This window comes from Callospermophilus lateralis, chromosome 12 (genome assembly GCF_048772815.1).
Source record: "Callospermophilus lateralis isolate mCalLat2 chromosome 12, mCalLat2.hap1, whole genome shotgun sequence".
NCBI lineage: Eukaryota > Metazoa > Chordata > Mammalia > Rodentia > Sciuridae > Callospermophilus > Callospermophilus lateralis.
This window is the reverse complement of record NC_135316.1, coordinates 55,333,703-55,351,119: the sequence shown is the minus strand read 5'-3', so window position 1 is coordinate 55,351,119 and position 17,417 is coordinate 55,333,703.

Genomic DNA, 17,417 nt, shown 5'->3' with positions numbered 1-17,417 from the left:
AGAAAGCCAAAAACAGGTCAGAAAATCAAAAGTAGAAACTTAGAACTGTGAATCCCATAACTATGTTTAACTTCTACATATAGCACAGAATTCAGCCTCATATTCCCTGTGAGCCTAGGGATAAAGGATACCCAGAAGAGACTATAACATTTGAGTTTCTTAAATTATTTTCTGACTGGCTGGTGTTTCCCTTTTTTTTTTTCCAATTCTGGCTTGCATGTTTGTTTTTAGAGACTATGCCTACTTCTCCCACTGAAAAGTCCTGATCTATGATATCCTAATCTAGAAACCTCTGTAATTCCCACATGAAAGGATTTACGGAGGAGTCTAACTTGTTTTTATATCATTGCTATAAATATTGTATTATTTTGTCAAACTTATATGGTGGCTGTAAATGTGTAACTTTGCTAGATGGGTCTATATTTGTGTAAATTCATTTGTATGAAGTCATAGCTTCATAAATGTGTCTATCATTGTGAATTATTATATGAACTTAGGTATAGTTGAAAAAAACAAGTATTTTTCTTTGATGGTAAAATTCTATTTTATAAGTAGATGAAATAGCATTCTCCATGAAGTTCATATGTTTGTATGTCCATAAGTTCATATCTCAAAAACACCTTTCAAATAATTTTCTAAATATATTATATTAAACCCTATATCAAGTAATTTTTTCAAAAGCGATAATTTAAGAAGTTTATATAATTCACCATTTGAATGTATATCACTCTTTTTTTCTTTGCAAAAACTTCTATACTTCTTCTCTCAAGGTCATATTGCCCTGTATCAGATAGCAGCAGAGCTTCAGCAATAACAGCAGATGCCAGCTTAGATTAATGTAAGTGGATGTTGTTTTACAATTTTTATAGCTTCTCTCCTTTGCACCCATTTTGACAGGGAACAATGTTGGGTTCAATGCTGCGTGCCCTAGAGGTGCCCTAGAGTCATTTTAACCGATTCAATTTGCTTTGCTTTTCATGTAAAGCAGAGGGTGTTTTTTTTTTCTTAGATATTTTTGAGATACAGGAGAAACTATATCTTACATAAAATATTTTTAAAAGTTTACTCTTTATATAAACCTTCATTACAGAATGATAGACTTTTAAAACTAGAGCTGATAAAGATCATCTATTCCAATGTTTCTCAAGGCTAATAAAGCGAAAAGAAACTTTGCCACTCATTTTTGTTCCTGTTGTCCCTCATGAATAAAATGATTATGTTCTCTTTTTCCCATGCTTCCTATTCTGTCTTAAGGTCAATAGTGGAGAATTTAGTGAGTTTACTCATTTGTAGTATGCATTGAATTATGAAACACTGGAGTGATTCAGCTTTTCATTAAAAAAAAAAAAACGAAACAGTTATAGAAGAGTTTAGCTAACCGCACAAAGACAGAAACATATCTAATAGTGAAGAATGACCTTGAATTCTTGAATGGCTGAAAAATGCAGGGCTGTTTCTGCCTTTGGATCCTAACTCTACTTTCTCCCCTAGGATTTTTCCCCCAGCAGCTTCATAATTACTTAATTGGAAAAAGAAAAAAAAAAAGTATCTCATTTCATTCCATTGTTCTTTTTTATTTTTATTGTATCTTCATTTGCTTTCTTATTTTTTACTGTATTTATGTATATACTTTCAGAGTCCATATAAAAAACTAGGTCAAATTATGCCACATTCTGACTTCTAATACTCCAGTAATTCAGGTATAATTTTATATGCTAATCCCAGATGTTATCCCCAGTATCCTAAGTGATTTGGTCACTGACTACCTGGCAAATGTATGAAATCAAAGCTGTGGACTCTCTGGGGTAAAATCTTGTATCTAACAGTATAATCTTACATATGTTATTATACTGATCTATTGCACAACTACTTTATCTGTAAAATGTGCAAAGGAATTGTTTATGTTTTATAGAAAGGCTCAGCATTAAATGAGTTTATATGTACAAAGTCCTTCATACATCTCCTGTTCTTAGTAGAGCACATTATGTGGTAGCTATTATTGTCATTTTCTCCTGCTGAATGCCATCCAATCAGACTGTCATTTTTCAAATTTATTTGACTACTGCACCTAAAGATTTTAATTCTAATGATTTCACTTAATTCTTCTGTAAGTGCTTCCTATTTTTACATTCTGGATTCTATTTTCAGGTTACATGTCTCATTGAAGTAGAAATTAAACTGACTCCCCAAAGCGCACCTTTTTTTTTCCATCAAATTAAACTTTTTCTTTACCCCCACATCATTTTTTTTTTACTTCATGTTTTATTTTTATTTACTAATAAGAGATTCTAATGTTATACATTCCTGAGAATGGTGAAACTCTCGATGGTAATTTCTACTTATCAGAGTAGCTACTTACAAGAGTAGCTACTCATTGCCAAAGCTTGAAAGTCAGAGTAGCATACTCCAAAATTATCGTTAAATGACTGGGTTTGTTATTCTGAAATATTCTTTTGTGTGTTTTCTTCTATTATTTTGGCTGAATAGTCCTAAATTCATCAGATATTGCTCTATCTATTTCCAAAATGTAAGTGGAAAGGTGAATAATTTTTGGACAATATAAGAATAGAGAGATAAATAATAAAATCATATTCTCTAGGAAAAGTACTTTTTAAATTTATTTTTTAATTGTACTTCAACACAATTTCTTTCTTTATTATTATTATTATTTTATGTGGTACTGAGGATCAAACCCAGTGCCTCATATGTGCCAGGTGGCCAGATGAGTGCTCTACTAATGAGCCACAACCCCAGCCCAGAAAAGTATATTTTTATCCTTGTTTAATATGATTACATAATCTGTATGTTTTCTACATCAGTGTCCAAGCATATTATTTGTTTATTTGTGTTGAAATACATAGATGTAAACAGATGTACCTACTTTCAGTCCTGAAGTTCAACATTTGTTTACTGAGAACAAAGTACATATACACATTACTGAGAGGAAACAATGTATACGTGTATGTGTGGTGTGTGTGTGTATTTCACAAAATATATGTAAATGTATACCTTTCATACATATCTACCTATCTATCTATATATACATGCATACATCTGTATGTATATGTATATATATATAGGCCAAAAATGATTAATCAATACTACTACCTAAAACCATACCACAGTGATTTATAAAATATTAATATATGTATCAATGAATTTCCCATTTGCATTATAATATGTTAAAGAACTATAATATTTTCTTACTGAAATAATTTATCTAAAATTTAGAAATATCTATTTTTTAAATCTAAGTTGTGATAAATATTTTAATTTTAGAATACTGCATTCTTCTTTATATGACCTACACATTTTATATTTGCAATTATAAATTTTCATTTATATACAAATATGAGTTCATTTGTTTGTTGAAATAATATATATAAAAACACAGTGACAACTATATTCTTTTATTGAAGTGTTATTTAAGATGTCATAATTTTTTATTATTAGTTGTTCAAAACATTACATAGTTCTTCACATATCATATTTCATTTATTTGATTCAAGTGGGCTATGAACTCCCATTTTTACCCCGTATACAGACTGCAGAATCACATTGGTTACACATCCATGTTTTTACATACTGCCATACTAGTGTCTGTTGTATTCTGCTGCCTTTCCTATCGTCTAATATCCCCCCTACCCTCCCTTCCCCTCCTATCTTCTCTCTCTACCCCATCTACTGTAATTCATTTCTCTCCCTTGTTTTTTTCCCCTTCCCCTCACTTCCTCTTATATGTAATTTTGTATAACAATGAGGGTCTCCTTCCATTTCCATGCAATTTCCCTTCTTTCTCCCTTTCCCTCCCACCTCTCGTCCCTGTTTAATGTTAATCTTCTTCTCATGCTCTTCCTCCCTGCTCTGTTCTTAGTTGCTCTCCTTATATCAAAGATTACATTTGGCATTTTTTTAGGGATTGGCTAGCTTCACTTAGCATAATCTGCTCTAGTGCCATCCATTTCCCTGCACATATCATGATTTTGTCATTTTTTAGTGCTGAGTAATATTCCATTGTGTATAAATGCCACATTTTTTTTTATCCATTCATCTATTGAGGGCATCTAGATTGGTTCCACAGTCTAGCTATTGTGAATTGTGCTGCTATGAACATTGATGTAGCAATATCCCTATAGTACGCTCTTTTAAAGTCTTTAAGGAATAGTCCAAGAAGGGGGATATTTGGGTCAAATGGTGGTTCCATTCCCAGCTTTCCAAGGAATCTCCATACTGCTTTCCAAATTGACTGTTCCAATCTGTAGTCCCACCAGAAATGAAGTCAAATAACAACAAGTGCTGGTGAGGATGTGGGTAAGATGTTATAATTTGGAAAAAAAAAAAAAATGAACACAATTCTGGAGTTCTTGGTGTTCCCAAATATATTAGCTCTTTTGTTTATATGTTTACTCACATATCATAGAATACATGTTCACATGTAAGTTACCTTTTATTCTACAGTTAAAATAGTAAAACTATCTTTAATATTGCTTTATTTCTTCAATTTCTTATTTTCAAATTCTCTTGCTTTATTTCTTTTTTCCCTGATATGATTTGTTAAACATGTAGTCTTTAAAATTTTCTATTATACAAGTGTAACTTTTCTCCTCTTGTATAATTTTATATAAGTAATTTAACCTCTCAATGTTAGCAGTAATTAAAACACTTTTGAAAATTTAAATTATGAGATGGTACTTAGAGTTTAGACTAAAATTATGAAATAGGCAGGCATTTATTTAATCATGATTATAGGCTTTGTTAAATAATTATAATTAAATCTCTAGATGAAATATTGTATCTATGTATACCATTTCACATGATATTTATTATAATTATGATTATTGATATTTTTATTACTATTTAAATAGCCTCATCTATTTCATAGTGTCTATCTGTGACTTTGTAAATGAAAATAAATTATATTGTATTGAAATAATTATGACTTTTCTCTTGGATTTCCATATTTCCTGAACAATACATTATCTTTGACATTAAAATTATTCTAGTGTTAAACACTTTTTTCGTTATATTGTAACAGATTATTCACCTACTTCATTCTAAACCTTTTCAACATTAGATATATCTAAATGAAATATACATAATTCACAGAGAATTAATGAATTTATTTGGTAAATTAGCAGTTCCTAAGCAAAATTTCTCTACAGTAAGCACATGCTCACAAATACCAATTTTTTCACTTCCTACAATTTGTATTTTTTAAATGCTTTATTCATCTGTTCGTTTACTTGTTTCTCCTCTTTTTTGTTTCCAAGCCATGGAATGTTACTTACTTGTTGTTTAGGATTTTAATTAGAAAAGGCTTCTTAAGCAGAAGAGACTTGAGGAAGTGATAATATTTGAAGCCTATGTAAAGCTCTTGCACACAGCAAATTATAACATGTAATTACAAAATTATGCACCACCTAAACTAAAAACAGATCCTTGTCTTTGGTTTTAGAGTTCAAAATTTTGCTTTGGAAGTACTACTATGTAGTTTGATTTAAATCATGCTACTTCAATTATATGTCAAATGAATATAAAAATCTTTCTATATTGTGAATTTTTGCCACCATAAAATATAGATGATATGATAATATTACTGATATAATTGTGGCTTTGGGGAAACTAAATATCACTGATATAAAATCCTATTATAGTGTTGTCACATAGTGGTCAATAAATAAGGTCTATCTTATTAGTCCTATTATATCTATTATTGAAAAATGATCATGACTCATTTACAAGGTTCTGATGATAATGATGATGATGACAATCTTTATGTAGATGGTGATGGTGATTACGATTTTCTTTTATAAATTTGTTCTTTTTAGATAAACATGATGGTAGAGTGTAGTTTGACATTCTATACATACATGGAATATAGCATTATAATTAGAATCCCATTCTTACAGTTGTAAATGATGTGGATTTACACTAGTTGTATATTCATATATGAACATAGGGGTGTTATCTATGATTCGTTCTACTGTCTTCCCTATTCCCATTTCTTCACCTTTCCCTTTATTCCATTTTGTCTAATCCAATTAACTTCTACTCTTCCCATCCCTACCCTCCCTTATTGTGGGTTAGTATCCACACATCAGAGAGAAGATTTGACCTTTGTGTTTGGGGGACTTACTTATTTCATTTAGCATGGTAGTCTCAGGTTCCATCCATTTACCAGCAAATGCCGTAATTTCATTACTCTTTATGGCCAAATACTATTCCATTGCGTTTATTTGCCACATTGTCACTTTCCATTCATCTGTTGTTAGCCATCTAGGATGGTTTCATAGCTTGGCTATTGTAAATTGAGCTGCTATAAACATTGGAGTGGCTGTGACACTGCATTATACTGCTTATAAGCTTTGGGTATAAGCTGAGAAGTGGGATAACTGGGTTGAATGGTGGTTCCATTCCAAGTTTTCTATAGCATCCCGATATTGCTTTTCAGAATGTTTGCACAGATTTGCAGATCCACCAGCAATGAATAAATGAACATTTTTTCCCCACATTCTTGCTAATATTATTATTACCTATATTTTTGATAAGTGTCTTTCTGACTGTGGTGAGATGGAATCTCAGTGTAGTTTTGATTTGCATTTCTTCAATTTCTAGAGATGTTGAACACTTTTTAAATATATTTTTTGACTATTTGTATTACTTTTTCTTTGAAGTGCCTATTCATTTCCTTAACCAATTTATTGATTGTTTTACACTTTTGGGTGGGGAGGGTGGTTAAATTTTGAGCTTTTTGTATATCCTGGAGATGAATACTCTATCTGAGGTGCTGATGGTAAAGCTTTTCTCCTATTCTATAGGCTCTCTCTTCACATTCTTGATTGTTTCCTTTGTTCTGAAGAAACTTTTGTTTGATAATGTCACATTTGTTGATTCTAGATTTTACTTCTTGAGTTTTAGAAGTCTTATTAAGAAAGTTGGTTCTTGAGCTGACATGGTAGAGAGTTGGGCCTACATTTTCTTCTAGTAGGCATAGAATCTCTGGTCTAATGCCTAGGTCTTTGATTCACTTTGAGTTGCGATTTTTTGCAGGGTGAGAGATAGAAGTTCAGAATAGCGAAAGCAAACTTTAGTGAGAAAAATAATGTGGGAGGCATCACAATAGCACACTTAAATTATACCACAGAGCTATAGCAGCAAAAACAGCATAGTACTGGCACAAAAACAGACATAGAGACGAATGGAAGAGAATAGAAGACACAGAGTCAGACCCACAATAGTACATCTTCCTCATAATAGGCAAATGTGTCATAAGCATACATTGGAGAAAAGACAGCCTCTTCAACAAATGGTGCTGGGAAAATTGGAAAGCCAAATGTACTAGAATGAAATTGAATGTCTATTTTAACTTCTGAGAAACCAATATGTATTTTTATTGATTCAAGTGATACTTCCATCGATCCATTTATGAATTGATTCTTGCCATTTTTATATTTATTTTTGCATCATTTTGCTATCATCTGCAGTTCAAATCATAAAATTCAAATGCAAAATTTTTATTTTCTTCCTTGATCTAGGAAAATCTTCTGATTCTCAATGAGAATTACCATAACCCTTAATGTAGGCATTATACCAACTAAATAGGAAGATATAGCAACTAAAAAAAAAAAAAAAACACTTTGAAAACACAAGTTGAACAATAATGTAGCTCAATGGTAAAGTATCCAGGGTTCAATCCCCAGTACTTAAAAAAAATTAAGTAAATATGTAAGTTTAATTAAAATAAAACCAATTAAATTCCTTAAAAATGAAAAAAAAAACAAGAAGTAAATCTGCAAACAATAAAAAAATCTACCAAAAGTGAAATATAATTGCAGATTTTAAACTTCCTGAAGATTATGTTTACATTGATTTAAGCAAAATCTAAGGTGTTGCATTTATATTTGTGAAATAGTGTATATATATATACATATTTTATAACATTGGATTCAAAATAACCTGGTATGATCTGTTTTGTATATATATATTTATTAGTTCACTTTTAATTTTGTCTCTTCTTGCTAGGCATATATGATATAATAATGGATAATCCATCTACATTGCTCTACCATCGATAGAAACATGACTGGTAAAAATAGCAATCAGAAATATTAAATAATTTAAAATAAGTTAGAAAAATAATCTGATTTTTACACTTCAGAGAATATGGTAATATGTAAGTATGAAGTTTCATATGTAAGTATGAAGTTTCTGAGAATCTTTTTAACCTACATTTAAATAGCACCATTCATTTAATGTTTTTTCTATATTGATAAATAAACATACAAAAATGTATGCTTAGGATTACCATTGTTTAATACCTAAAGAAAATTCAAATATTATAGTTGTCTTTAATAAAATGGCAAAAATATATGCTATTATTGTTCATACTTATTTCAGAAAATGAGAAGAGGTACTTGACTTGATTGTTCTTTGAGTACACACTAGTGAAATTAAGCTAAATGTGTTAAGCTAGAAATTTCACTAAAGCACAACTTTATATTGTATTAGCTTCCTTTTAATGCCATATTGTGTTGCACAGGAGTTGGTGCAACTTGATGCTGCTTAACAGAATGAGCTTTAAACAATAGAGACCTAGGTTCAAATCTAAGCTCTGCAATATTTATGTGACTTCAGACAAAACTTTAAGCAGCTAGAAACTTTGATATTATTTTTTATTTAAAAAACTCAGAATGATGTATAAGTTTCTGAGAACTACATGAAATCGTACATGAAAAATGTTTAGCACATTGCTCTTTCATATCTATTAATTTTATTACTATTAATGATAAAACATTTATATTTGTCTCTTAAAATTTTTATTTAATGAGAAAATTCAAGAATGCCTTGTTATGTTGTACATCATAACCAGAAAATGACACTTGAGGCCTGGAGTAAATTGGACTTGTGACTTTCCCCAAAGTGGGCATTAGGTTCTTCCAGGATACATTTATTCATTATTTCAGCCATCAGTTCAAACAATATCAGCATGTGGGAAGCTTGCAGTTATGATAAATGCAATAAACTCAGGAAATGAAACAAAGTAGTAACTTCTAGAAAGTCAGGTTAATAAATGACTACAGCCACCAAAACTCAAAAGCTGTCACATTTTTAAAAATCATTAATGCCACCAGGTGCAGTTGCCCAAGCCTCTAATCCCAGAGACTCAGGAGAAATGAAACAGGAGGATCTCAAGTTCAAATCCAGCCTCAGCATCTTGGTAAGGCCCTAAGCATCTTAGCAAAACCCTATTTCAAAATAAAAAGACTGGGAATGGGATGGGGCTCTGCGGTTAAACACCTCTGAGTTTAATCTCCAGTACAAAAAAAAATAATATATATATATATATATATATATATATATATATATATATATATATATATGAATGCCTAAATCTAAAATCCATAGGTGGACTTCTAACAACACTATGAATAAAATTATAAATACAGAGACCATAATATGGTGAATATTTGCAGAATTTGTTGGAGATTTTGATATCAAAGCATAAATACAAAGTTAAGGAAATTATTCTTTCTGTTTTTTAAGAAAATCCCCAGCAGTATGTAATCATTTTCTGAGTACTGAGAATACTTTATTAGGGTTTTTTTTAATCTAAATTCACTCATAAGCAATCTAAAAGTAAGTTACTACTCTAAGAAAATGCTCATATACCTAATGTTCCTCCAGAGAAAATTTTCAGAGAAACCTGATACAAAACACACAAACACACACATTTTTTAAAATGTTAAAACATGACATCATTAGCTCTTTAATTGAGGACTAAGTGGTTCCTAATAATTGTTGCAAATTATAGTTTTCAAAATGGAAAAAAATACCACTACAAATATCGTCAAAACTTATTGTTGACTATCAACTCATCACCTTGCAAAAAAGTACCATTTAAAGGAAATTGCTTTAATAAGTAAAGCAACTCTTTGAAAGAATTTTACTGGAGTCTCAGAAGGGAGTTTCAAGAGAGAGATTTATAGAGTTTTTAAGTCTGGACTCAGGTGGTTTGAGGAAGATCATTTAAAGTTGAAATAATTGGAATCAGGCACAAATTTTAAAGATACTAGTTTAAAAGTGAGATCTGAGTGTCAAAGTTAATCAAAACTGATTTGATAAGGAATTTGCCTTTGTGAACAAGTATCTGGCACTATACTAATATATTTTAAGGATTTACCGTCCTCCCTCAAAAATAATCCCCGGTATTAAGGGATTATTAAGTTATTATTTTAAACATTATATTCCTGGATGACAGTTTCAAATAAAAATTATTTTGTCCATGTTGACCTAACTTGTCTCTCTTTTTTTTTCCAGTTTTGTTAGGTAGATACTGATGACAGTTACTCTGTGTTTTCTTTATTTTTGGCTCATAAATCAGTCCCAGGCCTTCTATAATTCAGATTTTAATAGAAACATATAAAATTAGAAGATGAAAATTTGGTGTAGTTAGAAAAGTAAAATTTTAGTTGATATGAGTTATTATGAGCATTATTTTATCATTAACACTCAGCTAAATGTAGCACTTTTTGCTAACTAGTAATAAGGTAACACTTTTTTCACACATGTGAATACACATACAATAGTCTCTCTTGTGAAATTTCCCTGTCATCACAATTAAAATATATTCTGTTATAAGACTTGATAAGTCTTTTGAATAAGATGATAAAATAATTATATCATAATCAACAATGAATTGATAATAATTCTAATTTTGTTAAAGCTGTAACAACTGGCAATTTGGAAACAGATTCAGAAATTTAATTAGAAATTGGAAATTTTGATGGGATATACAAGGTTTAGTGTTGCTAGAATTGTTGAACAGCAAAGCAGAAATTTTTGGAATTTTATAATTCCAAAGGTTGATTGGAGATACAAATAGTTGGTCTCAAACTTAATTTTATTTATTTATTTACTTTTACTTATGCTCCCTTCATACTATTGCTACTAATTAGACACAATGGAACATATAAACCACCTCAGAGTCAAAAGAATTCCCATCAATGGACTTCAAGTTTTAGGCAAAATAGTAATGACAGAGTCACTAGCTACCACTGGCATACCTCAAAGTCCATAAGCCACTTCTGCCTTTATGCTATCATAAGTGATTCAACCAGACCCCAGGGTCCACAGAATTTTCAGGGCAATCACATGCAAAAAGTACCAGTATGTTGACAATTCAAGGCTTAAGTTCCCAGTGCATTCTCACTGACTGCCATTTTTTTTTCTCAAAGTTGCAAGGATCCCTTGTGCTCAAAGAACCTTTCTAACAATCTACTGACAAAAAATTTATTGCTTCCCTTCAGTAAACTTAAACTAAACTTAAAATATATCACTCTAGTTTCATATATAAAACTATTTTTTACATATAAAAATGTGTGCATGAGGTTTTGTATGTATTGTCTCAAATGTAACCGTATGTTTCTTTATTCCCTGCTATGCTTTATCATTTCTTTTTTTTTTCTTTCTTGAAGCCATTAATGTAATGCATCCCTCAATATTCATTGAAAGGAAGTTAAATTCTTCAAAATCTGTTGAAATCTAAAGGTTACATTTTAATATATAGTTTGAATCTGTAAGTGTTCCCCCAGATGAGCACCATGGAAGAAATTACAACTGTGGGTTAAACGTATGTCAGGCTGCACAGCAAGGGTATGAGGTGTGAACTCTATATATGATTTACACAAAGATTGTAGTAGATTTCCTGCCAGAGGAAGGAATGTAGATTCAACAGATATATGAGTGTTTGGGGGAAGGCAGTAATATCCTTCTGAGTTTAAATGTGTCTTCAATCTCTAATATGTAGCAGTCTGGTCATTTAGTTTGCTTAAATTATAACATAATAGTATAGAAAAACAGAACTAAGGAAAAATTGTATTTTTAACTAAGTTCTAGAATCCATGAGTGAACTTTTTGATCAAAACAACAGATTCTTTGCTCAAGGGTAATTTGTACTTCCAAAATGGAAATCATAGAGTTTTCTGCAAGTCTGCCAGATATGGTTAAAAATTATATGTTCTCTTAAAATGAGATTAATTCATTGATTTACCCCAATGGTGGAAAGCAAGTTGGGGCAAGAGAAGCACACTGAAAGAATGGAAAGGATGGTCCCATTTTGTCTATTCTTCTTGAATTTCCAGCAAAAAGGAGAATTAAGAACATTTCTTTCCTCACCAAACTGAGGTTAACAGGTAAACACAAATTTGAATTACTCTTTGTAATCAACTCATGATTATTATGAACAGGAGAAATAATCAATACTAGGCAAGATGAGATGATACTCAGTGGAGAAATTTTAACCTCCACTACTTTTTAAGATTTTTTGAGTCAAGCATAACTCTTGGGAGACTGAAATTAAAATAAAAGTGAGTACAAGAGAAAAGAAGGTCATTGGCCCCAATTTCTATCATTAATTTGCTTACCCTAAAAAGAAATAAGTGACAATGATTGAAAAATGTTATTTGTGAATGATTTAGATCTTTTTCTTGTATCATTTTGATTTGGTTTGTCCTTTAACATCAAGGCCTTATGTGACTACTTGTTGAATAACTTCAGGGTAGAATCCTTGGGGAATGCAATCTTAATTAATTTTACCAAGGTGCTGCTGTTGGGTATTGTTTTATAATCATGGGGAATTTAAGGAAAATAAAAGAAATATATGTTTTTATCCGCTGAAAGCTGGACTAAAATACTTTTGGAGGAATTTATTAGAGCAATTTTAAGTTTCTTTTTATACACATCCATATTTAAGGGATCTGTTCTTTAGGGAGATAGATTACGTTAAAAATGGTGAATAATGATAGCAATCAACACATAGTGTTCAAATTTATTTGACAGACATAGCAACTTAAAGTATATGAAGTAACTTTGGTTACAGAAATATATTTTTATGTAAATATTTATAAAGGAAAATATGTTAGCAGGAATTATAATAGCATTAGCAGTTCTTAAATAGTTCTATAATATCAATAAAATATAATGTCAATATGAACTGAGAACCTGTTGAGTCACTTAGACTGGAATAAAAAAAGAAATTAGACCTAATTACAATTTTAAAACATTATTCACTTAAATTTTAACTTTTAATATTTTCCCTAAAGTTTTATCCAAGCCTCTCTCATAGCTGAGAATTGTAGTGTTCATTCACCGTATGTTTATTGCCATCAGTCACCCATTTCAAATTGTAAAATAAGTCAGCATAATTGAAGGTGAATTTTCATTTGTTTTTTCTCATGCTTCATGGACCCTGAACTCTATCCCATCACTAGTTGTTCATTGCTCATGCCTTAGACTCTGCTTTTCAGGAGATAAATGAAATACTACTGAAATGATTTACTTTCTGTGTGAGCTCTGAGTCACTATATAAAAATATATAATCCCAAATTTAAAAAATAGAAAATAGTCATCTGTACTGCAAATAACAACAATAACATAAATATTACTTTTAAGTAATTATCAGAGAAAAGAATCTATGCTCTGATAATTAGATGTATGTCCCAGGCCAATTAATAAAGTCTGAATCATACATTCTAACATACTTATTTTATGAAGATGGCAAATTTAGTTTGAAAAGTGGAATATAATAATAACACCTACAAATTTATATTGCAGACTCAGGGATCAATACAAAACACACACCTTTACAATTCTAAAATTCTGCTAGAATGGCATTAAGATAATGCAGAACTAAGTTTGAGATTTCAAATGTTAGGATGTAACAAAGGATAAGATGTATGGAGTAAAACTTTAGTCAGTTTCATTATAGATTTTCTTTTATATGGTTATTTGAAATTTGCATATTAAAGAGAGAACTCTATTCCTTCAGCCATCTTTAGAAAAATACCAACATAGATAGAACAACAGTGCTAAACAAACCAAATGAATGTTAAACTTCACTAGGTCACATGTGTATAAGGCAAAGGAAACAGAATTCACAATGATTGGTGAACATTTCTTTCAAACTCACCTATATACATTTAAATTTCTAGGTAAAAATTTTCCTCAATTCATTATTTATGCAACTGCTTTTACTTGTTGTGGGCCAAATCCTTTCTTACAAAAAGAAAAGAAATGCTTTTTAAAATATTGCCACTTTAAAATGAAGGTGATTTTGTTGTTGTTTGCTATAGTTTGAAAAATAGTTTGAGTCTGTGGCCTTGGCCTGCCATCAATTACAATTTTCTTTCTCTTGATAATACTTTATTTAAGTCTTCTACAATATCACAGAAATGGATTAACACTAACACTTGAATAAATATGTATGTTTCTATGTTACCCCCCAAACCACACATAAGCATACACACAAAAAAAATGCCTAAATGTTAAAAGGCAAATGCAGCCCATCACAAGGGGTATGAATTTGTTCCAATAGTGGTTGTGGGGCCCAGAGCTTTCTAGATTGAAATTTCATAATCTATAAATAGATTTGATTTTGAATGTCAGTATGCTTTCATTATATTACAAGTATTAATTATTTTAAGTATTTAAATATTTTAGTTGTTTAAAGAGTCACAGAATAAGATATTTCCTAAAATGCATTTCCAAAGTAATGATTTCACAATTGATATTTTAAGTGGTACATACAGAAAACAACTTTTAGAGTGTTAAGTTTAATGCAGAAGGACAATATTTTCATTTTACACCATCAGAAATCTAAACAAGACCATGAATAAATTCTCTGTATAATATACATTGAAAAACACTTCTTTGTATTATTCACTTTACAAATATTTTAAAATATTTTTTCATGCATAGCAGGGACAGTATATGTATACCCACTACCACCATTTCCTACCTATACCTCTTCAAGTACAAAAACTTTACATTATCATAATGGGCATGTTAACTTTCTATATCCAGGTTCCCTTTTCAATGAATCCTGTCATAAACTGGACTAAACAATTTTTTTTCCTGCATTCTAACTGGAATTCATTATACACTAGTGATTTCTTTATAACACTTTTTTCTTGATTTGTAGAAAACTGTTCAAAAGTAGAGTATAAATCACTGAACATGTGCATAGAGAAATGACCTTCATGCCTCTTTTTTGTTCTACATAATTTCTCTTTGACAAATTCTTTAAGTCAGTGTTAATTTTTCAGCTGTTTCTTTTATGTTTTGATGATGAAATTGTGATAAGGCAATATTTATTGCCATAGCAATATATTTAGATGTATGTGTAGTTTTTTACATGTATATGTAATGTACATGTATTTATTTTTGTATTATATGTACAAATATTTATATAAGGATAACCCACGTACACATTACTTACTTATCATCTTTTTTATTTTCTAGGTAAGTAGATGAGAAGATGAGGAACATAACGTAATTAGGTGGTATTTTGTGTGCATATTTATTTCTCTTATGAAAGCTTTGTGGTTTTGAATGCCTAATTATATGCTTTCATTACTGACTTCTTAATTATTTTAGCAATTTTAAAAAATATACTTATAAAAGTAAAATAATGACCATAAAACAAAGCCAAGCTTTTTGTATTCTTAAATTTTTTCAAGGTATAATAACAAATTTTCGAGGACAGGCTTCATCTGAAGCTGGATTAGATCCATTATAGTTATCCAAAACCCATGCTTCCAACAAATTGGGATAGCTTATACTGTGATGACCCACAATCCCAAATCTTAGAGATCCAATACAGCAGTTTTGTCATGTACTTATACTATACATCTAGTAAGATTTCACAAATATTCCTCTGCATGTTCACTTTGAGACACCATCTGAGAGACACCTACAATCATGTACCAGAAACATCTGAACGACCTGACTTTCATTATCACAGAAATGATGGAAGCACTGGTCAGTCTTATTCTATCAATTAGATGCCTCAGCATAAGAGATATACCCTCACTCTACCATAATCATAACACTTAGAGTTTTCTGGACATTAGTCATCACATGGCATCACCTAGTTGCAAGGAGGTTGGAAAGTACAGTTTTCCAGTATTTTAAAAGACAAAACCAAGTTAATGGGAGCACCAGACAAGTCTTGCTTAAAATATAAAGTTATCCTGTCTCATATATTCAGATATTATATCTCAAGAAATTTTTGCAAAAATTTAAATCATTTGACAAATCCATATTTTAATTTTAGACATTTATGATGTTCATCAATGTTTCTTAATATTTAAATGATGTCATGAATCTCCTTTGCTTATTTTATTGTTAATTTATTATTGCATTATATATATAATTTTAGCATTTAGTAATCAATTTATTTTTATATTTGCTCATTATATATGTGCCTTACTAGTTATATTTTATATCAGAATTATAAAGTTTATCTTTTTTCTAGATATTTTACAATCAGGAAATTATTATTTTAGAAGATATCTTGTTATTGTTGAGGGAAAAAAGCATATTAGCAAGTTTTTTAAAATATTAAAGTATCACCCATTCTTAAGTATTGAGTATATTCAAAGTTGATTTTATGAAAAAGAAGCTCTGTTTGTTATGTTTCTTTTATTATTTAAGTAAATTTATAAAGAATCTTTTGGTACTTATAATTTGGTCATATCGTTGTCTGCTGTATCAATGCTTCTTTATAGCACAGCCACATTGTATTATATTCATTTTTATGAAGTATAGATCATTTTCTCAAAATTTATCTAAAGCACTCTATGTGGTTAGTTGGAATAGTTGAGCCAACACTTTTTGAGTGCCTATTATGCTCAAAGCAGTATGAGATGTGCTTCAGTACTAGGCCCCATTTGATGAATTTTACATTGTTGAAGAGATAAAGCATTTAAACATGCATTTATTTTGTTGTTTTATAGCTCAGGAGAGTTCATTTTCAGAATTGCATAGTAAAACAAAATTATGTTCACAGATATGGGTAAATCACTCTTGTCTGTGCATGGATTTTGGGGCATGCAAAATTTGAAAGCAAATCATTTAAAATCATTTATATTTCAGTTTGGAATATTTAATATGATTTGAAACACTTGAAGAAAAAAAATCACCTAATATATAAAGCAGAAATTTTCCGTGCAAATTTTATTATGAAATAAGGTAAGAATATTCTTTATGTACTGGAGAGTGTGGGAATTTAGCCTAGGATTAAAGATTTGGCATGTGACATTCTGCAAATGAATAACCACACATGATAAGTAGATATTTTCCTGAATTTTGAGTTTGTCTGAAGAAAAGACAAAATTTTAACAAGTTAGACATGGATGAAGTGATAATAACAATTTTCCAAGTACACTGGCTAAATGCCAATTTATAGATTACAACTTCTCATTTGCCATTTGCTGTTGTGTTTATGCTATTTATCAAAAGTCTTGTTTTCTGTTGCAAGCTCTTATGTATAAGAAAACTATAGCCTGCCCCATTTCTAAATCTAATCCCACAAAGTAATATACTTTCCAAAGACTTAACTGTTTTACATATTTATGAAT